This window comes from Erpetoichthys calabaricus, chromosome 3 (genome assembly GCF_900747795.2).
Source record: "Erpetoichthys calabaricus chromosome 3, fErpCal1.3, whole genome shotgun sequence".
NCBI lineage: Eukaryota > Metazoa > Chordata > Cladistia > Polypteriformes > Polypteridae > Erpetoichthys > Erpetoichthys calabaricus.
The window spans coordinates 121,947,060-121,971,434 of NC_041396.2; the positions used below are offsets into that span (position 1 = coordinate 121,947,060).

Below are 24,375 nucleotides of genomic sequence, written 5' to 3' on the forward strand. Positions count from 1 at the left end.
CATCAAAACAATATTTTCTGTAGAAAAAAAAAATTGCTTGTAGTGGGGGCAGTACCAACCACCCCCCCCCCCCCCAAAATTGCTGAAGAAGCCTCCAAACCATATTAAAAGCTGTTATTTTGTTCTACTTCAACCACTACAGAAAACAACCCCCAAATTAAATCAATCAATTCATTGCATCACCTAAACATGCAGCCTCAAAATGACACTGCTGTTTGTACAATAAGTTAAAGTACAATTAAAGTTAAAGTTGAGGTTAAACTACAATGTGACTCAGTGTTTTATTGTATGGCTATGGCAAATAATAAATAAAATAAAAGCTTGAAAATACAACTGATGAAAAATAGAAAAAGCAATGCTTGAGTGAACAACGTAAACAAATAAACATTGTAAATAGTAATAATAATAAAGATAATAATATTAAAAACTCCCAAAATTCCCATTATTCTTACTGATTACCCATTTCAATTCAAATGAATGCAGTTTCCTTCAAAATTGTGCTTTGCAGTAACCATCAACAAAAGCCAAGGCTAGTCATTAGGAAAAGCAAGAATTTATCAACAGCATGAAGGTTTTACTCTAGTGCAATTACATGCAGCATATTCAAGAGTAACGAGCTCTAGTGAATTAACAATATCAGCCCATGGTAAAATAAAAACTACAAATATTGTGTACAAAAAAGTACTGAGTTAGTTACATAGAACTTCTGGTACATCCAGTTAACTAATGGCACTATAACGGAGGCCGAGGTAACACAGCTAGTATTAAATATTATTTAAAAAAGCAGTAATAAGAAGTATTAAAAAATATTAAATTTTATTAAGTAGTCTATTACATATTGTATTACTTTTGTCACTTCACATATTTGTTATAAAACTTTCCAAAAATATTATTCAAGCATACTCTTCAAAATAATACAGTATGTTTGTGAACACATCTGGAGCTGAATGTGCAATAACAGAGAAGCACACAATAGTAATTATGGCTCCAAATAAATAAAAGGCACGTTTTTTTTAAATTATTGGGTTCAAATTAAATGAGTTCTGGCACAGAAAGGTGTCATTATTTTTTGCATATTAAACACAATTTAAAACTGGCACTGTTATAATACGTAATTGTAAAAAATAAATAAATAAACAAACTTCACTTTTAACTTCATAATTATGTGTCAGGTTTCCTGCCTTTCACAACAGAATACATTTTTACCTAAACAACAATGTAAAAACACTTGCACACATTTTCCAAACTATCACAGACATATATGTTCATATTTATTATTTGAAACATGTGAAATCATTAATATATAATATTTTGCACTATAGTTTACAATCAATCCAATTGGCAGGAATTCCCAAAAATCTTCTACGGTTTACAGACCTAAATGTCTGCAGTAGCAGACACATAAAAAAAAAAAAATCCACAAAAGTATTTTTTGTTTATGTTCCATTTTATTTAAGGGTCATCAAGATACCAGGTGAGTGTTTTTCTGTTGGGTAGAGATACACCTCGTGAAAGTGGTATCTTGCTTATAATGTTTTTGATAAACAGGTTCTCCATACTAGATACAAGCTGCAACTCCTCCACAATGTATGAAGCAGGTTGTACATCAGAGAGGATGCAATAGCCGACTTGAGCAGTGACATTGAGATTTTGTTATTTTGTGACTGTTTGATGACACCATATAATATAACAGTAAAAGACAAGTGCCTGCTGGATGCTGTTGCTAATACACTGGGCTGGGGGAGACAATCAGGGCCATCTTTAGGTACTTTGTTAAAAGGGTAATATTACTTTCCACATCAAGGTTACTGTAACATTATTAATCATTTTTCATAATGAATATTTTATATTACTACTGACAGAGAGAGAGGTCCAAAGCATGTGCTGATTACAGCATGTTGCCACACACACCACACGACACGACAGGAAAAAGCAATATTATTACATAATGCATTATATAATGTTAACTCATTATCCCTAACTCTGTCTTCCAAGAAACATCAAAAATGGATACCGATATATGTTTTATTTTTTTTGGGCATGCACGGTTTTGTCAGCCAAGAATGGTATTTGTTTACAAAGCTAACCAAATAAAACTGAAATGTCAAAAGAACAAGGAAAAAAGACAGAGAAGATTACAAACAAGCATAATGTTGGTTGAAAATTGTTTCAGTGTGGACTGAAAGCCAAACATGCATTTTTAAATGTATCATGGTGTTGTGGACTGGGTCTAAGTTTACTTCTTAAACAGCACACTGTGTATTTCCCACCCAGAACTACCCCTTACCCTAGATCTATTCCTTGTGGAAAGAATACCCCCGGACACAGACAGACAGACACCAGAATGTCCAAAACACACTTCTTTTATTTTCTTTGCGCACCACAATGCCTTCCTCCAACACTCTTTCTTCTTTCTCTCTCTTTTCCTTTGACCTCCACTCCCCTCCTCACAAGCTTTGTCTCCTTCCTCCCAACTCTGGCTCCGCTTCTGGAGGGAGGCGGTCCTTTATATACAGACCCGGATGAGCTCCAGGTGCTTCCCCTGACGACACTTCCTGGTGTGGCAGAAGTGTCAAGAGAGCCCCCGGAAGCACTCTGGGTGCCCCTGGGAATTCCTCCGGCAGCACTTCCTGGTGTGGCAGAAGTGCTGCCATCCAGGACCTCACAGCTGTCTGGGCGCCCCCTGGCGGTGGCCATGTTCTCCAGAATGGATAAGCGTCCCAGCTCCGGTTCAGTGGCCCATAAGCAGACCCGGGCGGCTGCCCCCTCGTGGCTCAGGGGAGGTATTGTCCATCACGGGGACCATCCAGGCATCCCGGCTGGGTAGGGTCCCCATCCATCTGGGACATCCTAATAAATAAATTGTAACCCTAATATTAAATAATTACAGTTCCTCAGTTTAATTGTGAGTTCTTGGGGACATACTGTACAGGTTTAATTTTAATATTCCCCATTTGAATTATTTTACATATTTTAATGGAATTAAATTAACTATACTCTTTTTAACCCGTATTTATTTCAAAATGAAAGTTTTTGTAAAGCAAAAGATTAGGTTCTGTTTTAAGTATTTATTTTATTTATAATTATAAATTACTTATTATGGGCCTTTTAACTTTACTATGCAAAATATTTTTAAAGAAAGACCTAAGTAGGTTTTGTGGGGATTTTAAATCTATACAAGTGTATTTAATAGCATTATGGGTGGTAACAGAAATATGGGTGTGTGCAACTTAACTAAGATGTTATTGTTACAGGGTGTGTGTGCCAGTGTTTATTGTGCGATATGGACGATATTCCTCCTCTACCCTAACCCTTACTGTATGCATGCAGAATATGGGAGAGTATGTGTGAAAAGCCATTTTTATAAACAGAAAAAAATTAGACTTGGTTGACTAGTGAGTCAAATGAGTTCAGTCTCAGTGTGTGTGTGTGTGTGTGTGTGTGATACAGGATGGACTGATGCTCTGTACATGGTTGGGTTCAATCTCTTATTCAATGTTACTGGGAAAGACACCTAGGTACACTCATATACAGTAATCCCTCACCTATCGCGGGGGTTACGTTCCAGAGCCCCCCGCGATAGGTGAAAATCCGCGAAGTAGCGACCTATATTTATTTTATTATTTATACATATTTTAAGGCTTTATAAACCCTTCCCACACTCTTATAAACCTTTCTCACTCTCTTGTTAACCTTTCCCACACTCGTATAAACACTTCCTATGCTCTTAAACACTTTCTGCATTCTTAAACACCTCAGACCAACACTGCACGCAGCGATCAGACGTCAATGTGTCTGCACTCGCTTTGTGAAGGGGGGCAGCTGAACTCACGCTGAGCAGAAATGGACTTTGTGCTGCTTCTGCCAAAATGCCTGCTTGTCGCTCTGCGCGTTCGGAAGGAGGAGGAGTGTGTGTGTGTGTGTGTGGGGGTGTGTGAGAGCTGAACGCACGTTTGCTCAAACCCCCCCCCCCCCCCCCCCCCCGGAAGCGCAGTACGCTCCTGCTACTTCGCATTGTCAAGGGGGTGGGGAGCTGAATGAACGCTAAGGAAAAGTGGACTTTGTGCTGGCTTTGTGCTGCTTGTCGCTCTGCGTGTCAATAATTTTAAGCCTGTATATCACCAATTTTCCTGTCTCACTGTCTTGTCTTGCGGGAAGTTAAAATGTTTTATAATAGTGAGATGTTACTCATATCCTTAGCCCGACATCCACATATCATATGTGTTAACAAAGTGTGTTTTATAAGTTTACATGTGTTTAAAGCATGTGGGATGGGTATTTTAAGGCTTAAACTATAAAAATGTTTATTTATATGGTCTTTCTATATCGCGGATTTTCTCCTGTTGCTGATGGGTCTGGAACATAACTTCCGCGATAGGCGGGCAATCACTTGTATTTAAAAACCCGCGAAGTCGTGAATCCACGAAAAGTGAACCGCGAAGTAGCGAGGGAATACTGTACACACATGGTACTTGACATAACTGGTTTGTGTTTCCATGTAAGTGTGCTCACCCTGCGATGAACTGGTGTCCTGTTTGGGGGCTGCACTTGTCGTGCACCCAATGCTGACTGGGATAGGCTCCAACTTCCCTGTGACCTGCTCAGGATAAGTGGGTTTGAAATGGGTACATATTTTTGGAAATCATGTCCTTGTAGGCTATAACCTTCCAACCATCCACTTCGTGAACGTACATAAATAAGTCTTATGGCTCTAGGGAACACACTCTTGCAGTGATCAAACACAAATGAAGACATTGACTGTCTATAGGCCACTACCTTATTACAGGGCATAAATACCCAAATGTCACCAGATATAATTTTATTCTGTAATATTATATATCACGTTAAAAACAACAGACAGATCACTATTTTCTAAATGAAACCTTAAAACTAGCACAGGCTATATTTACTGATTTACTAAACCCTAAATAATTTAAGAAACTAATTATTTTTAATGTTTGAATTAATTCAAGTACATATTCAATAGATTGTAGATTTCTGAAAAAACTGCACATTTTACAGTTGCAACTTGTGCATTTTTATTTTTTTTACTAGATTTTAAAAGCTTGTGCCTGTCCTAAGTCCTTGCATCATTGAAGAAATGATAAATCCATTCATTTACCTTCCTAACCAGCTTATTCAGGCAGAGATCACTGGGCAGCTGGAGACTATCCCAGCAATCACTGAGTGCAAAGCATGAATAATCACTGAACAGCACAGTCCATTGCAGTTACCATAGACACTCGCGTATTAGTCGATCTTGCAGATAAGTCGAGTGTATTTTTAAGCCGGAAATTATGAAATTTGTTATGACCCGCGTATAAGTCGAGGGTAAAACTTGACAGCTATCAGAGATAGAGGGCGACAATCAGCTGTTAATGGCGACAAAACTCACTGTCACGTCACAGGCGATCCCTCTGTGCTTGGAGAAATGCTAGACTCGGTGACTTGGCAACTAATCCTTGCATGTGCGCGAGTTGCAAAACGTAAACAAATGTAAACAAAGGCATGATGGCGTCAATATGTCACAAAGGAAGCGAAGCAAGTGCAGAAAAGAAAACACTCGGCAGACGATGTTTTGCACAATATCGCTGAGTCGGACTCTGCTTTTTCAGAATCTGATTTTATTGACAGTGATCAGGAATCGAGCAAGAGAGTGAGAAGCCGGCATCAGCTGATCGGACACCAGCCAATGCCGCGCCAGCTGATCGGCTGCCAGCTGAACGCATTCGCGCAGCCGATGCACCTACGGCAAGGTTCGCGTGGGAGGAATACTCAGACATTGATCCGTGGGAGCCGAACTGGCTACCAGACTTCACAAGACAGCATGGCTTGCTGTTGGACACGACAGATCACCCGCTGCTGGACTACTTCAGGCTGCTCTCTCCTGATGCTGCTTTTCAGCTACTGTCAGACGAGACAAACAGGTAGGCAGAGAAATTTTTTGAATCGCGGGCTGCGCTTGCATCGCATTGATAGCATGCGTTGCCTTGGTTCTTTTGATTCCAAATCTGATTGCACGTGGCAGCTAATGGTATGTTTGTTATCCAAAACCTGCAAAAGCTAACACTCAAATTCAAGTATTTCACAGTTTAAAGAATTATTTAATGAAATTAGAAAAAAATAGCTAATTAGCAATAGTATTGCTGGCTTATAATTATTTCAAAGACCATGGAAAACGGCAGATGACCGGTGACTTAACACCGTGAAGCGTTGATATCATTACCCAAATTCTATGGACAATTGTGTTGCCCCGCTGATAAGTCGACCCTGTTTCTTTGAATTAATTTTAAGGCATAAATTTTTCGACTTATACGCGAGTATCTACGGTATATATTGTATATGTATATGTATATATTAGAGAGTATTTTGTGTTAATCATTATCTGCCTAAATAAGCTAGTCCTATTAACAGAAACACCACTAAAACCAAAATGTTATATTTTTCAACATAACTCCTGTAGAAGTAATATTGTTATAACATTCACAAAGCTTTTCTAAGCCACTCAAAAAAACCACATTTTTCTGCTTGTTCACCCAGGTCAGTTCAATTCAGTTTATTTTTGTGTAGCGCTCTTCTCAGAGTGCAGGCTCAATATTATATAATACATAAACATAAAGATACAGAATTGTTTAAACCACACTGCTGTATCTGACTTGTCATCTTAATCATTGACATAGTCTGTCCCACAATACTAAACCTTCATAGTGTGGAATAAAAGGTAGACATACTGCATCAAGTTTCAAGGAGCAGATAAATAATAACTAAACTAGTTCTTCCACAAGTTTAAATTATTTTTGTCCGTCCAGCCCTGGACCAACACCGCTAGCCTCTGTGTGCAAGCTGGAGAGGTTCTGGAATCCCAAATGTCATTTCTACTCTGCATGACCTTTCCCTACAATGACTTCACATCTGTGCTCTCCAGCCCCCTTCCATTTTCTAGGCTGCAACGGCAGAGAGAATCGGCTACGGGGTGCTGAAAACATGTGGCAGCCAGCTTTGCGGGGTCCTTCAGAACCAGTTCTCCCTTTTCCAGAGTTTGCAGGTTTCTCAGCTGTGGCAAAAAAGGGTATTACAATGATACCGAGGACTTCAGACCAGTTCCTCTTATTTCATAAATCATGAAGACCTTTGAGAGGCTGGTCCTGAAAAAGCTCTAATCTCTGATTTCAGAACATCTCGATTATTTGCAGTTTGCTTATCAGACACATATAGATAAGAAAAATGCTCTGATTCAAAGGACCTACTCCCATTTGGCCAAAGTCAGCACCACAGTCCAGATATGTGGATTTTTCCAAGTGCTGTAAATACCATTCTGCCTCATTGACTGAAAAAAGCTCAAGGCTATGCATCTTAATGTCCCTAAAATCTACTGGATCATGAACTACCTGACCAACAGACAGCAGATTTTGAGGCTCAGGGTTTGTGTGACAGAAATGGTGGTATGTAATACTGGAACAACACAGAAAACTATCCCGTCTCCCTTAATGTTTACCCTCTACACAACAGGCTTCCAAGTACAGTATCAGAGCTTGCCAACTACAGAAATTTTCAAATGACTCGTCCATCAAAAGTTGCATTAATAAATGAGACAAGACAGAGTACAAGAGACTTGTAGAGGACTTCATCTTGTGGTGTAGGGAGAACCACCTGCAATTCAACATATGTAAGACAAAAGAGCTGGTGTTAGGCTTACAGCATGCCAAAAACCCTCTATGAGCAGTCAACAAAAGAGCTCAAAAAGACACACAATGCCTGAACAAATTTATCAGGAAAGGCTGCTCTGTCACTGGGCTAATCCTGGACACGCAGAAGGCTGTAGTGGAAGAGAGGACAGTGGCAAAGTTGGATGCCAAGATGAAAAATCCCTCCATGAGGCATTCTCTTGGAACACTTTTAGCAACAGACTTATTCCTCCATGGTGTGTGAAGAAACACCTCTGGGTATCTTTTTTTGCCCACTGCTATCATCAGGCAAATCAATGCTTTCTCCCAACGCTTCAAACTAAATGCTTACATTCTTTAAACTCATTTTGCTATTTCTCCACAATATATATTTACTTCGGTATTGTTCATTTATTTATTTACTGATTGATTGATTGTATTACTTGTTCTGTGTGTCTGTAACTTTGTTTATGTATGCATCTAAATTGCCTCTTGGGATTAATAAAATTTATCTAATCTTGTCTAACAATGAACAAATGGTTATGTACATACATGTTGTGGGTTTCTATTGCCCACTGCTATCATCAGGCAAATCAATGCTTTCTCCCAGTTTCGCCCATTCCTCTTTGCAGCACCTCTCAAGCTCCATCAGGTTGGACGGGAAGCGTCGTTGCACAGCCATTTTAAGATCTCTCCAGAGATGTTCAATTGGATTCAAGTCTGGGCTACTCAAGGACATTCACAGAGTTGTCCTGAAGCCACTCCTTTGATATCTTGGCAGTGTGCTTAGGGTCGTTGTCCTGCTGAAAGATGAACTGTCGCCCCAGTCTGAGGTCAAGAGCGCTCTGGAGCAGGTTTTCATCCAGGATGTCTCTGTACATTGCTGCACTCATCTTTCCCTTTATCCTGACTAGTCTCCCAGTCCCTGCCGCTGAAAAACATCTCCACAGCATGATGCTGCCACCACCATGCTTCACTGTAGGGATGGTATTGGCCTGGTGATGAGCGGTGCCTGGTTTCCTCCAAACGTGACGCCTGGCATTCACACCAAAGAGTTCAATCTTTGTCTCATCAGACCAGAATGGTCTGAGAGTCCTTCAGGTGCCTTTTGGCAAACTCCAGGCGGACTGCCATGTGCCTTTTACTAAGGAGTGGCTTCCGTCTGGCCACTCTACCATACAGGCCTGATTGGTGGATTGCTGCAGAGATGGTTGTCCTTCTGGAAGGTTCTCCTCTCTATACAGAGGACCTCTGGAGCTCTGACAGAGTGACCATCGGGTTCTTGGTCACCTCCCTGACTAAGGCCCTTCTCCCCCGATCGCTCAGTTTAGATGGCCGGCCAGCTCTAGGAAGAGTCCTGGTGGTTTCAAACTTCTTCCACTTACGGATGATGGAGGCCACTGTGCTCATTCAAAGCAGCAAAAATTTTTCTGTAACCTTCCCCAGATTTGTGCCTCGAGACAAACCTGTCTCAGAGGTCTACAGACAATTCCTTTGACTTCATGCTTGGTTTGTGCTCTGACATGAACTGTCAACTGTGGGACCTTATATACACAGGTGTGTGCCTTTCCAAATCATGTCCAGTCAACTGAATTTACCACAGGTGGACTCCAATTAAGCTGCAGAAACATCTCAAGGATGATCAGGGGAAACAGAATGTACCTGTGCTCAATTTTGAGCCTCATGGCAAAGGCTGTGAATACTTATGTACATGTGATTTCTCAGTTTTTTTATTTTTAATAAATTTGCAAAAACCCCAAGTAAACTTTTTTTCACGTTGTCATTATGGGGTGTTGTGTGTAGAATTCTGAGGAAAAAAATGAATTTAATCCATTTTGGAATAAGGCTGTAACATAACAAAATGTGGAAAAAGTGATGCGCTGTGAATACTTTCCGGATACATTGTATATTTACTTCGGTATTGTTAATTTATTGATTTACTGATTGATTGTATTACTTGTTCTGTGTGTCTGTACCTTTGTTTATGTATGCATCTAAATTGCCTCTTGGGATTAATAAAATTTATCTAATCTTGTCTAACAATGAACAAATGGTTATCTACATACATGTTGTGGGTTTCTATTGCCCACTGCTTCAGATTGGCATTGGCAGATTGTTTAACTAACTAAATCAATAAATAAACAAAACTGATCAAACATTCTGTTTGATTAATGCAAAATCGCACTGGGGTTGACTTTTTATGTATAGTGTACTATAGCTGCTGTCACTTTTATTCATTTCATATATTATGTATGTATTATTCTGCCATATCAGAAATGATGCTGCGTTGATGTGCTGTGGGAATGTTTCGAGTTTTGGAAGTAATGACTTTTTACCTTCTCAGTTCACTGTGTTAAGTAACTTTCAAGTTGGAGACTTGGACAGTAGACTGTTTAAATAAATCCACACATCAATGTAAAACTTTTCATACATCATAGCTCATGTCAGTCCCAAGTAAAAAAAAATATTTGACAGAACAGTTCTTAGGTGTCAGGAAAACTAGTGCAATTAAGAGGGCTCATTAAAATGAAGGAATATGTACATTGTAAATAGAATGCTTCAAAGTAAAGAAGTAATAACTTGGGTGCAAATTTAAGACAATGGACAGGAAAAAAGTGAAGTTTGATAAATACAAAGAAAGACATACAGCAGGCAGTCTATGGGGAGAATATTACAAAAGCTTACAGGATTTCTGATTGATTAATAAAAACGGCCACCCAGGAGGGGGCCTTATTAATATGGGTTTTGAAAAAGAAATTTTAACTTGGTTAATTATCAGTTTTGCCTTCAGCAAAACCAATAATTAATCAAATAATTTGGCAAGGTTTTTGACTTTATTTACCTTACTTCTCTCTGTTGTGAGAGGTGGGTCTCCAGCCTTTACAAATTTATCAAAGTAACTGAGGCTTATTTTTAGGAATAGAATAATACAATTTATTGATAAAAACAAGGAATATAGGAATATGGTAACAGTATATACCGTATATTTTCACATATAAGACTGGACATAGACAGTAAAACAGACTACATATAGGCTAGCTGTTTGTTGGTATTAGGGTTCTACTTTATCTTGGCACAGATAAATAGTTTACGATACCAAGTCTTTATGGAAGATGTCCGATGCTGTGTGGAGTTGTTGGGTGGAGGATCTTTTATGCATTGGAGTGCACTCTTTCTCAGCTTGCCTTCTGCTGTCTTTTGCCTCTTCATATAGAAAAGGCATTCCACTCTAGCCCAAGAGTTTAGATGCTGGAGATCCTTTGTGAAGTCATGGCTTCTCAGCCTAATCAGTTTACTGGCACACAACTTTGGCTTGACAGACCGGGTCTCAGATTCTGGTCTACAAAGATAAGAGTTTGTCAAATTCACCTCTCCAAAGAAGAGTTGCTCATAGTCTTTTAGTCTGAGAGAAGATATGAGAAAGTCATTTTGGAGAATGTGCACTGAGTAGACCTGGGAAGAGTCCCAAAGTTCCCTAGGATTCCCTAGGGAATTTCAGTGATTGTGTTCAGTTCACAATTCTCCATGCTTCTCTTTACTTCTTTTCACTTACTTTGAACCATCTTCTGATTGGATTAAAGTCACTTTCAGTTACAAAACCAGTGTCTTCTAATAGGTTTGTTGTTCTCTCCATCTTAGTTGTCATTCCTTGAATTATAGGTCTTTGTCCTTGCTTGAGTTCACTTCTGGCTCAAGACATCTGCAGAGGGCCTCTGGGGAGATGTCAGGTCACCTCTGATCTACAGCTTTGTTATCAGATGAAGTCCAGGCAGATCCTGGTACAAGCTGTAGTTCCGTCACTTAGTTTAGAATGCAAGTGGGGGTTTGGTACAGCTGACTGTCTGCATCCCTGTTAAATCTGCTTTCTTAACAGGCCTGGTATGCTACTAAAGCCTAGTAGAATGGGAAATGTCCACCTTGTCCCACAAGCTTAAAGAGCCAGAAGGTGCAGCAGTAATTTTTTATGGCATGAATTTATTAACTTTAATAATTTAAGTTAAACCACTTAACTTTAATAAAAAAGAGTTAAGCTGTTTAGTAATCCAAAGCTAAACAAACATTTAGGACAGTGCAATGCAAGCCCTTTCGGACTTTGGGCTTTTTGGAGGGGTCAGCCCTCCTTGAAGGACACATCTGCAGGAGATGCCAGCTAATATATAGCACCTTGACTTCAGGATTGCTGAACTGGAGGAGGAATGGGTGGCCTACATTGTAGTACAGAATTGGCAGATCTGGTCCAGTTGTCCTTTAGAGACATAGTTTGCACTCTTAAGGTAGCGCTGGACAAGCTTCTAGACCAGGGGTAGGCAACGTCGGTCCTGGAGTGCCACAGTATGTGCAGGTTTTTGTTCCAACCCAGTTCCTCAATGAGAACTCAATTATTGCTGATGAAGCACATATTGCTTAAGTGACATTTTAATGCTTCATTTTAGTGGTCTCGCTTTTTAAGGTTCTCCAACCTTAATTGCTTATTTCAATCTTAAACTGCTGCATTCAGTGTTTTAATTGCTCCTTATTAGCAATAAGATGTAAAACAGGGGTAGGCAATGTCGGTCCTGGTGAGCCGCAGTGGCTACAGGTTTTCATTCCAACCCAATTGCTTAATTAGAAACCAATCATTGCCAATCTCAGACCTTATTTAATTTTATGGCTTGTTAGTCTGTGCAATGTAAGGCTTTTATATCATAGATTTTTTTTCCTTTCCAAGGATATCATCCAAATGATTTGAAGCCTAAAACAGATCATTTTCAGTCTGTCACATTTTTCTATTAAGTGTTTTATTAAATCAAACAGTGCATGATGAACACACACAGATGTAATTGGAAAAAAGCTAGCTGGAGAACTGCTGGCTGCTTTGTCTTTTACATCTTATTGCTAATAAGGAGCAATTAAAACACTGAATGCAGCAGTTTAAGATTGAAATAAGCAATTAAGGTTGGAGAACCTTAACAAGCGAGACCACTAAAATGAAGCATTAAAATGTCACTTAAGCAATATGTGCTTCATCAGCAATAATTGAGTTCTTGTTAAGGAACTGGGTTGGAACAAAAACCTGCACATACTGTGGCACTCCAGGACCGACGTTGCCTATCCCTGTTCTAGACCAGACAAGTAGAGATAGGTGGGTCACAATTGTAAGGTGCACACTGTCCAAAGGCATCAACTCCAGAATTGTAATTGTAAAACCGTTTTAATTTTATTGTGGAGTTGGTAGGTATGCTTGAGGAGTCCAAACCGTTCACCTAAACACCAGCATACAGAAAGATAGATTGAAGCACAGGTTTGTTGTAGAGATAGAGTTTCACAGAGTGTGTTGCCTTCCAGGTGTACAGATGGGAGACCTCCCTGGAAGGGTTAATAAGACTCTTGGCCAAAGTGGGGGTGCAGCAGGTTGTCATTGTCTATATTGGAACAAAACATACACAAGGGTAGTCTGTGACAGTTCTGCAATCCAAATTTAGGTGCCAGGTTGAAGAACAGATATCACAAGTCAGTCTTCTATGCAGTTCTACCAGTGCTACTTCCCAGTCCAGGTAAGACAGAGGAGAAGGCTTAACACATGGCTCAAATCTTGGTGTAGGATAGAAGGGTAGATAGGTTTATGGGGAAGTAAGACTTCTTTTGGAACAAATGGGACCTGTTCCACCACAATGGGTTACATCTGAACCAGAGGATAACCAATGTGTTGGGGAGGCATATAAATAGATTGGTAAAGGAATGTTTAAACAAAAGAATTTGGGGCAGGGTGTGATGATGCGGACTCGGCTCCATGCTCCCATCTGCTGTTCGGGAGCCCTTGAACCCTACACCATCGATAATGTTACCGAGATGAGCTAGACCAGGGGTAGGCAATGTCAGTCCTGGTGAGCCGCAGTATGTGCAGGTTTTTGTTCCAACCCAGTTCCTTAACGAGAACTCAATTATTGCTGATGAAGCACATATTGCTTAAGTGACATTTTGATGCTTCATTTTAGTGGTCTCGCTTGTTAAGGTTCTCCAACCTTAATTGCTTATTTCAATCTTAAACTGCTGCATTCAGTGTTTTAATTGCTCCTTATTAGCAATAGGATGTAAAAGACAAAGCAGCCAGAAGTTCTCCAGCTAGCTTTTTTCCCAATTACATCTGTGAGTGTTCATCATGCACTGTTTGATTTGATAAAACACTTAATAGAAAAATGTGACAGACTGAAAATGATCTGTTTTAGGCTTCAAATCATTTGGATGATATCCTTGGAAAGGAAAAAAATCTACGATATAAGAGCCTTTACATTGCACAGACTAACAAGCCATAAAATTAAATAAGGTCTGAAATTGGCAATGATTGGTTTCTAATTAAGCAATTGGGTTGGAATGAAAACCTGTAGCAACTTCGGCTCACCAAGACCGACATTGCCTACCCCTGAGCTAGACAGTGAGGCAACAATAGCAAGGGGATGATGTATAAAAGTGCAAAAGTGCTTTATTAAACAAAAACAACAAAACAATGTTCAAATTAAAAAAAGTGCAGTGGTTCCCAAAATCTTCTTCATTCAATAAATAATCCATTAAAACAAACGTGGAGGTTTAAAGCAATAGAAAAAACAATCCTTTAAAAGCCGAGGTTAAAACATCACTGGAAGCGGTCCTTTAAAACAATTAAGCCCGGTGCTACTTTTACATTAGCGTCTCACCTGCTTCTCCCGTTAGGGCCCTGCAACAGGTGAGACGCTCTCTCTGCAGCTGACCTTCATACACTCACACAGGTCTGGAGGCCTCCCGATCCTAGCCTCGGTTGCGCACTCATCCCAGACCGGGACTTAGCTTCTCTCCCACGGCCAGGACTCCCACGCTGGAGATTACACATCTAAGTCTCCCGACTCCCGCTGTCTTCCACGGTGAGTCACCTTCCTCACTAGTCACTCCCACTCTTCTCCAAATGCTCAGCGGGAGCGACTACAATCAACTGCCCTAGGTGTTAGCTAAACACCACACTAGGGCCCACAGTCCAGCTGCACTTGAGCATGCTATCGCTCACTCGTTCGCCTTTGTGCTCTCTCTCTCACGGGCTTTCTCCTCCTTTCCAGCAACCTCCATCTCTCTTTCCGTTCATCTCTCTTTTCTGTTTTCCTCTCCTTTTTTATCTCCCTTCTAGCCTGCTTGCGCTTCTATTTATTTCGAGAGGGCATAGCAGCTGCAGCACATTAGCATCCCCAGGAACAATCACGGATGTGGGCAGTCTCTCACCTGTGCACTTAGGTGAGAAACGCCCACACCGGAGACCGTCCTGAGACCCACTTTAGCCACAACTACCACGCCCCCTCGCTAAGCCGCGAGCGCGGTGATTATTTTAAAAGTGGCTTTTACTAAGAGAGCTGTGGACCCACACCACCACACAGGGAGGTTCAGAACTGTACATGAAAAGAATAGCAATGGTATTAAAACAAATAAGGAATTTTAAGTGCCAAAGTAAAATATGTAACACATTAAATATAGCCTGTGTTAATTCTAGAAATTTTAAAAATAAAACAAGTGCGATGAAGTTGTATGTAGCTCAGCATAATTATGATATCGTATCAATAACTCAATCCTAGCTAAATAACAATGATGTGAGTGAGTGTAATATAGATGGGTACACATTTTTTAGGAAGGACAGACAGAACAGAAGGAGGGAGCCATTTAAGTAAAGCAGAATTTAAATGTAAGTCTTCTTCAGTTGGTTGATGAGCACCTAGATTTGTCTGGAAAGCATTAAGGAAAGAGGCCTTATTTTAGGAGTGTTTTATTTTAAAGACCTCCCACTGCAGACCGTAATTTCAATGCACATCTCTCTATTATAATAAAAAAATCCTGCGACGAGATAAGACTGTTTGGAAGATGAGACTTTTTGGAGGATTTTTTCAAGTCCCGCAAGTTGAGACTTTGGCCATGAGATGTTTTCAAGTCATGTCCTCCTCTCAACCACAGAAAAACACGCACACGGTACTCTTACCTCTCATTCGTGTGAATGCTTTTGACAGACATAGTTCTTGCTTTGATGAGACAAGACTTTTTGGAAGATTTTTTCAAGACCTGCGAGTCGAGACTTTGGACATGAGATGTTTTCAAGTCACGCCCTCCACTCAACCATAGAAAACCACACACACGGTACTCTTCCATCTCTCTTTCTTGTGAATGCTTTTGACAGACACAGTTCTTGCTCTCTCAGCTCTTATACATTTTAATGTTTTCCTCACTTTAAGTTCCCAATTAAAGGAGGCGTATGATATCCAAATCATATTGAAGAATTTCATCACAAAGGGTTATCAACAGTAAAAATGAGTACACGAACAAGCCTAGCACCGAGAAACGAAGTCAAATGAATTAATGCCAAAAATGACGATCGGTTACACTGCAAGTTGGTTAAATGCAAATGCGTATCAACAGACTATGCTGAAACAGTTAATGGTGATTGTGCGGAACATGAAAACATCAACTTACAATATTCCAAAGAATATCTAAAACCCTAACACCGTCCAGTCTTCCTCCGCACAAATTACTGTAGAAAGAAGGATGTATCCAAGAAAGGTAATATAGTATATCAGCAACGGCGTACTGCACGATAACGTGCAGTGAATATGCTTGACTTGAGCATTCATAGTTTTCATCCTCTTTCTCTGTTTAGCATTCGTTTGCTCAGAGGTTGATGCACTTGCTGCTTCCTGAGCAGCACTTCTTTTCTACACCCTAGCGGCCCACTGCTTCTCTTATTTCGTCGGCATCTTTTCACGTTAAAACTGATTGTTAGTTTTTGTGTTGCAATTACTTACGTTTTTCTTAATTTTTCACATAAGCTGGCACTTAAGTCTTCAATCTACCTCAAGAATGATTAAAGATATGATGAGGCAGGGGAAGTGACCGTGAAGGTGGTAGGGAATGAGAACGATGCACATACGCATGGCCGCGCGCTGCAGAGAGTTAATTCTACGATAAAATAAAAATAAAAAGAGTAATAAAAATCATCACCCCGAAAGCGGATAGTAGACGTCTATGTATATGTGTACCAAAGTTCAGGTCAATAGGTGAAACGGTTTGTGAGCTACAGGTGATTTAAAATCCTGGACAGACAAACGAACGGCCACGGTAACGTATTATATATAAAGATCTTCAGGGGATAACATTAGACAACAAAGGAGATCTTGATATGCCATTTGTATTAAAATGTTAACAGTTTCCCATTAGAATAGCTTTTGCAAAGACAATTTACAAATCTCACAGCCAAACATTTGAAAAAGTCGTTTTATTTAATAGAGAGAAAGAAACAAAATTCAATCACGTGCAGTTATACGTGGCGTTGTCATGATGAAAATCCAAAAACAGAATCACAATTTAATTAAAAAAATTGTTTTTACTGAAGTTTTACAGTAAAAGTGTAAGTTTAAAAAGTTTTTGTGTGTTAATTTCAAAGCCAAACAGAACGAAATCATATTACGCAACGAATAATTCTAACGAACATTAAATATAATCTACATTCACATTATTACATTTTAATATTTTTTAATACGATTAATTACTCGCTGTAATGTAAAATAGTTAGTAAATTGTACATCTGCATCCCCATATGCGAGTGGCAGAACCGCAAAGAGGCCAGCACATAGCGCAAGCATGGGGGTTGGCGTGTGAAGCGAGCAGGGGTCAAAGCCCCCTAGTCTTTTTATTAATATTAGAAGGCAAGTTTACAGAAAGATAATATAGCCATAGGGGACTTTAACTGCCTAAATATTAACCGAGATAACTTTGCAAATAGTGGAGTACAAGAGCTGGAGTTAACAGACTTAATCAGTGATTGTGTTTTTTTTTTTTTTTTAAACACAGTCTGTTGAAGTGCTAATATAAGGGGAGATCTGTCTTGATTTAGTATTCTATAATAACTAGGATAAAATTAAGGTTGTAGAGGTGAAGTGATCATGATACAAGTTTAACTTTGGTAGGGCAAATTTTGGACAGCTGCAGCAAAGTCTAAAAGGGACAAACGGGGATAAGCTTTTAAGTGTGGAGACAGTTTGGGAGCAGTGGAACAGGTTTATAAATGTTTTACATATAATGCAGAACAGGTACATCCCAAAAGTTGTAATTCTTAGAAATTAACAAAAACCTCAGCAGTGGGTAAGGAGATTAAAAAGAAGCTGCAAAGAAAAGAAGCTGCAAAGAAAAAAAAACAAATGTATAAGGTATACAATATGATTAATAACTCCAATGTTAATCATAGGGTGTATGAGAGCATAAGGATAAACATTAATAAGGATATTAGCCTTCTAAGATCTTAGCCGTTTTTTGTGTTTTTGGAAGTCTGCCTGTTTATTGCATTAAGTAAAAATTTTAATCTAAGTGTTTTGTATATTTTTTCAACTGACTAGTGGAGCCACATATACATTACAGTTTAGCTAATAAAAGTAGTATGGCCAAAAGTTATCCAAACAACTTTCAAATTTTCAGTTCTCCTTTGATAAAAATACAAAACACTGACAGATCCAACAGTTTTGAGAAAATAAAATTGCAAAGATATGTCGTCAGCATGTTTATCACTCACCATTTTTCATTCAAAATTCGAAGAGTTATATACTTCTTACATCAGGAAAATTACTTATATGTCCAACTGTTCAAAACAGCTTGTGTCCAGAATGAGACATAATGGCACATTACATTCCATGCATTGCCAAGGAGTTTCCAGCCAGCAGTTTCATAAATATCCTTCTTCCAGATGTGGCCTTAGTACTTGGAGTTTCTACCATCACTGGTCCAACAAACAAATGAGTGGAGTGTGCCTGTATAGAAGGAATCTGCAGGCACACACCACATAATTGACCTGCTAAGTCTTTCACACAGTTTTTGTGCTTCATTGGCTGTGTGTCCTTTGCTATGCAGATACGTGAAGAGTAAAATAATTTGTGTTGGCATTATCAATAAAATATACAATACTAAATTAGAATTATGTGGTGGCCAGTGACAACCCCTATTGAGCGCTTATTGTACTGAATTACTGGTTTGTGGCATGGAATGTCTTTTATAGCTTATTGCCCATCATCACCCTTCACTCTCTATTGCACAGTGCGCCCTGAATGGCACTCATGTATAGTATTTATAAAAATGCAGATGTATTTGTGTGAAAAAATGCAAACAAGATATTTTAGTTATCTTCAAACAGATCTAAACCCTCATGAAAAGGTAATTATTCATTGAATGACAAATATCTAAGACAGTCAACATCGTCATCACTATAAAACATCACTTCTTGTTTGGTGGTAAATGCTTTTGGACATGCTATTTCAATAAGGCTGCTCACCTTACAATGTTCCGTTTACTTTGTAGTAATTCACATTCTTTACCTAATGGTCTGTTCACTCTGAGGTAATACAAGCCCTTTCCCTGATCTCTAAAACTTGGCAGACAAAACAGAGCTATAGAAATGCTGACTTTATCTGATGGCTCTGCAATAGGGAGCACCTGTTAATTATGCTTGTATACATTATATATATTAGCCTCTGAATAGTATAGGAAGTCAATTCATGGCTTAATTGGCTCTCTAAAATATCATTCCCACAATATTTTTAATGGTTTCTCTCTCTCTCTCACTTATATATATATATATATATATTACACACACCAGTAACGGCAGACTGCACGATAACGTGCAGTGAATACACTTGACTTGAGCATTCCTAATTTTCAGACTTTCTCTATACGTTTAGCATTCATTTGCTCAGAGGTTGATGTGCTTGCTGCTTCGTGAGCAGCTCGTTTTCTCCACTTTAGCAGTCCGCATCTCCTCATCTTCCGTCGACATCTTTTAGCGCTAAAACTGATTAAGTTAGTTTTTGTGTTGCAATTACTTAGTACGTTTTTCTTAATTTTTCACTTAAGCTGGCACTTAAGTGTTCAATCTGCCCCAAGAATGATTTAGCTGGATGCATGCGCCACACAGCCGCCCTGCTGCTGAAAGTTGATTCTACAATAAAATAAAAATAAAAAGAGTAATAAAAATCATCACCCTACATGTGATTTAAAATCCTGGACAGACAAACAGATAGCCACAGTAGCGTATTATATACGAAGATAACTACGGTGTAACTAGACACCAAAATACCCAACCTACTGTGAGAGGAATGTACATTTTAAAGTGCGCAGAGACGATCATTCTTTGGAGATGCTGCTAGGTCATTTGCATAGCTGCAATTGTATTCTTTTAGCGACATTCTGCCATTACTTTCTAAGTAAATCGCGTAAAATCACATCTTAAATACAGGGTGCTTCCCAGATTGCATGTTTAGTCTGTCGTCAGGCCTGTCAGTTTCTAAGGGTTAGGGAAGTTAAAAGGCAATTAAAGAGGAACATTACAGTTAAGTTGAAAGATTACCCAAAGATATTCTTTCAGTATTTTAGTAGGAAAATAACTGTCAAGGAGGAGGGGAAGTATGTATCGGGAATAGTGAAGGACATTTCAAGTATACAGACAGTAAAATATCAGATGCTCTAAACTTGTATTTTTCTGAGGTCTTCACATGTGAAGAGGTAGATACTGTAACCTCCATGTGGTGACAGGAACTACTAAGGAGGTACTGAGGAATTTGGAAATTGGAGAGGGAGAAATACTGCCATTATTAAAGAGACTGAAATCAAACATATCAACATGACCAGATATTTATCCTCCAGTACTTACGAAAGTTATTGTGCACATATTGTTATAGTTCATGCTGCACCTCATCCCCTAGCCCCATGGTGCAGCATCTGCCTCGGGAAAGGCAGTCTTTTATACAGCATTCTAATACAAGAGAAACAAAGCTTTGGATTGCCAAATGCAGGGTCAGCGGCTGCCATATCGCATAAAGCACACATCACACATTGATAGAAGCCTTTAAAGTCAGTTTACTCGCTTGTTCTTCTGTTATATCTCTGTCCAATGCAGAGGGCATCTGACCTAGTCCCCGTCTCTGCTACACCTCTCTCCCTGCAGCTGAATCTCTCAAGGAAGATACTTATGGGTTCTTTTGAGCTCAAGAGTGGAGCTGGAGAATCTGAGATAACCTGGGATTTGCCTGCTTTCTGTTTGTTTGAATAAAAGTTGCCATTTTGAATTAAGTTTGAGTGGTGATTCGCAAGTACCTAGACAAAATATTTCTTTGCTCAGATCTCTTTTCTGCAACCCTGTAACCCGAATGTGACAATATATAAACCCTTGATGTATATTTTTAGGAAGCGACTGTGCAGTGGGGAAATTCCAAAGGACTGGAAAATGGCAAATTTTATCCTATTATATAAAAAGGGAAATCAGGCAGATCGAAGCAACTATAGCCCAAGTAAGCTTAACATGCATCACAGGTAAATTAATGGAAGGAATTATTAAGATAAAAATTGAGTAACACGTGGCATTAATAGAAGCTTTATTAAACAATCAGCATGGGTTCGGTAAAGGAAGCTCATGTTTACTAACATGCTGGAACTCTATAAGAAAGCAAGAGTGGTGAAAATGGTATTATTTATCTACACTTATAGAAAGCATTTAATAAGGTACCACATAAGAAGTTGGGCATCAGATTAAAAGAATTGTAAGTTCAGGCTGTAGTTTACAGATGGGTGGCTGAAACAAAGGAAGCAGAGGGTGGTGGCACAAGGAACCTTATCAGAATCAGATATTAACAATGGTGTCCCACAGGGGTCATTGTTATGGCCACTACTATTTTTAATATATATAAATAATTTGGATAGGGAAAAAAAAAAAAACCTAGCCACAGGGGATGCACAAACCAGTGTGTTCTTTGTGCCGGTCCAAAGCCCAGATAAATGGGGAGGGTTACGTCAGGAAGGGCATCCAGTGTAAAATTTTGCCAAGTCAGTATGCGGACAACAATACAAATTTACATACCGGATCGGTCAAGCCCCAGGTTAACAGCAACCACCACCAGTACTGTTAGCCAACAGGGTGCAGGCGGAAATTGGGTTACTGTTGGCCGAAGGAGAAGAAGACGGGGGAGATGTGACCGGAGTCAGGAGGAGAGGAGGAAAGTAAAGACAGTGGAACTGAGGGTAGGAACTTTGAATGTTGGCAGTATGACTGGTAAGGGGAGAGAGTTAGCAGATATGATGGAAAGAAGGAAGGTTGATATATTGTGCATGCAAGAGACTAAATTGAAGGGGAGTAAGTCCAGGTGGATTCAAATTGTTCTATCATGGTGTGGATGGGAGGAGAAATGGGGTAGGAGTTATTCTGAAGGAACAGTATGTCAAGAGTGTTTTGGAGGTGAAGAGAGTGTCAGGCAGAGTAATGATTATGAAGCTGAAAATTGGAGGTGTGATAATGAATGTTGTTAGTGCATATGCACCGCAAGATTTTTGGAGAGAGTTGGATGAAGTGATGAACAGTGTACCCAGGGGACAGAAAGTGGTGATTGGAGCGGATTTCAATGGGCATGTTGGTGAAGGGAACAGTGGAGACGAGGAGGTGATGGGTGGGTATGGTGTCAAGGAGAGGAATGAAGAAGGTCAAAGGATAGTGGATTTTGCCAAAAGGATGGACATGGCAGTGGTGAATACATATTTTAAGAAGAGGGAGGAACATAGGGTTACGTACAAGAGTGGAGGAAGAGCAACACAGGTACATTACATCCTATGCAGAAGAGTTGATCTGAAGGAGACTGAAGACTGCAAAGTGGTGGCAGGGATAAGTATAGTTAAGCAGCATAGGATGGTGGTCTGTAGGATGATGTTGGAGATCAAGAAGAGGAAGAGAGTGAGGGCATAGCCAAGGATCAAATGGTGGAAGTTGAAAAAGGAAGACTGCAAATTTGAGTTTAGGAAGGAGGTGAGACCGGCACTAGGTGGCAGTGAAGAGTTACCAGACAGTTGGGAAACTACAGCAGATATAGCAAGGGTGACAGCAAGAAGGGTGCTTGGCGTCACATCTGGAAAGAGGAAGAAGGAAAAGGAAACCTGGTGGTGGAATGAGGAAATACAGGAGAGTATACAGAGGAAGAGGATGGCAAAGAAGAAGTGGGATAGTCAGAGAGATGCGGAAAGTAGACAAGAGTACAAGGAGATAAGGTGCAAGGTGAAGAGAGAGGTGGCGAAGGCTTAAGAAAAGGTGTATGATGAGTTGTATGAGAGGTTGGACACTAAGGAGGGAGAAAAGAACTGTACCGATTGGCTAGACAGAGGGACTGAGTTGGGAAAGATGTGCAGCAGGTTAGGGTGATAAAGGATAAAGATGGAGACATTCTCACAAGCGAGGAGAGTGTGTTGAGCAGATGGAAAGAGTACTCTGAGAGGCTGATGAATGAAGAGAACGAGAGAGAGAAGAGGTTGGATGATGTGGAGATAGTGAATCAGGAAGTGCAATGGATTAGCAAGGAGGAAGTAAGGATAGCTATGAAGAGGATGAAAAATGGAAAGGTCGTTGGTCCAGATGACATACCTATGGAAGCATGAAGGTGTTTAGGAGACATGGTAGTGGAGTTTTTAACCAGATTGTTTAATGAAATCTTGGAAAGTGAGAGGATGTCTGAGGAGTGGAGAAGAAGTGTACTGGTGTCGATATTTAAGAATAAGGGGGATGTGCAGGACTGCAGTAACTACAGGGGAATAAACTTGATAAGCCACAGCATGAAGTTATGGGAAAAATTAGTGGAAGCTAGGTTAAGAAGTGAGGTGATGATCAGTGAGCAGCAGTATGGTTTCATGCCAAGAAAGAGCACCACAGATGCAATGTTTGCTCTGAGGATGTTGATGGAGAAGTTTAGAGAGGGCCAGAAGGAGTTGCATTGCATCTTTGTGGACCTGGAGAAAGCATATGACAGGGTGCTCCGAGAGGAGCTGTGGTATTGTATGAGGAAGTCGGGAGTGGCAGAGAAGTACGTAAGAGTTGTACAGGATATGTACGAGGGAAGTGTGACAGTGGTGAGGTCTGTGGTAGGAATGACGGATGCATTCAAGTTAGAGGTGGGATTACATCAGGGATCGGCTCTGAGCCCTTTCTTATTTGCAATGGTGATGGACAGGTTGACAGACGAGATTAGACAGGAGTCCCCGTGGACTATGATGTTTGCTGATGACAATGTGATCTGTAGCGATAGCAGGTTGGAGAGGTGGAGATATGCTCTAGAGAGGAGAGGAATGAAGGTCAGTAGGAACAAGACAGAATACATGTGTGTAAATGAGAGGGAGGTCAGTGGAACGGTGAGGATGCAGGGAGTAGAGTTGGCGAAGGTGGATGAGTTCAAATACTTGGGATCAGCAGTACAAAGTAATGGGGATTGTGGAAGAGAGGTGAAAAAGAGTGTAGGCAGGGTAGAATGGGTGAAGAAGAGTGTCAGGAGTAATTTGTGACAGACGGGTATCAGCAAGAGTGAAAGGGAAGGTCTACAGGACGGCAGTGAGCCAGCTATGTTATATGGGTTGGAGACGGTGGCACTGACCAGAAAGCAGGAGACAGAGCTGGAGGTAGCAGACTTAAAGATGCTAAGATTTGCATTGGGTGTGACGAGGATGGATAGGATTAGAAATGAGTACATTAGAGGATCAGCTCAAGTTGGATGGTTGGGAGACAAAGTCAGAGAGGTGAGATTAGCGTTGGTTTGGACATGTGCAGAGGAGAGATGCTGGGTATATTGGGAGAAGGATGCTAAGGATAGAGCTGCCAGGGAAGAGGAATAGAGGAAGGCCTAAGCAAAGGTTTATGGATGTGGTGAGAGAGGACATGCAGGTG

The 24,375-nt window shown here is 40.1% G+C and overlaps 1 protein-coding gene across 2 annotated transcripts in view; it reads right to left on the reverse strand.

Moving 5' to 3' along the window:
* phf10 (PHD finger protein 10) overlaps positions 1–24,375 on the reverse strand; it is a 293,499-nt gene that overhangs the window by 159,353 nt on the left and 109,771 nt on the right. The gene's annotated exons all lie outside the window — the stretch shown is intronic.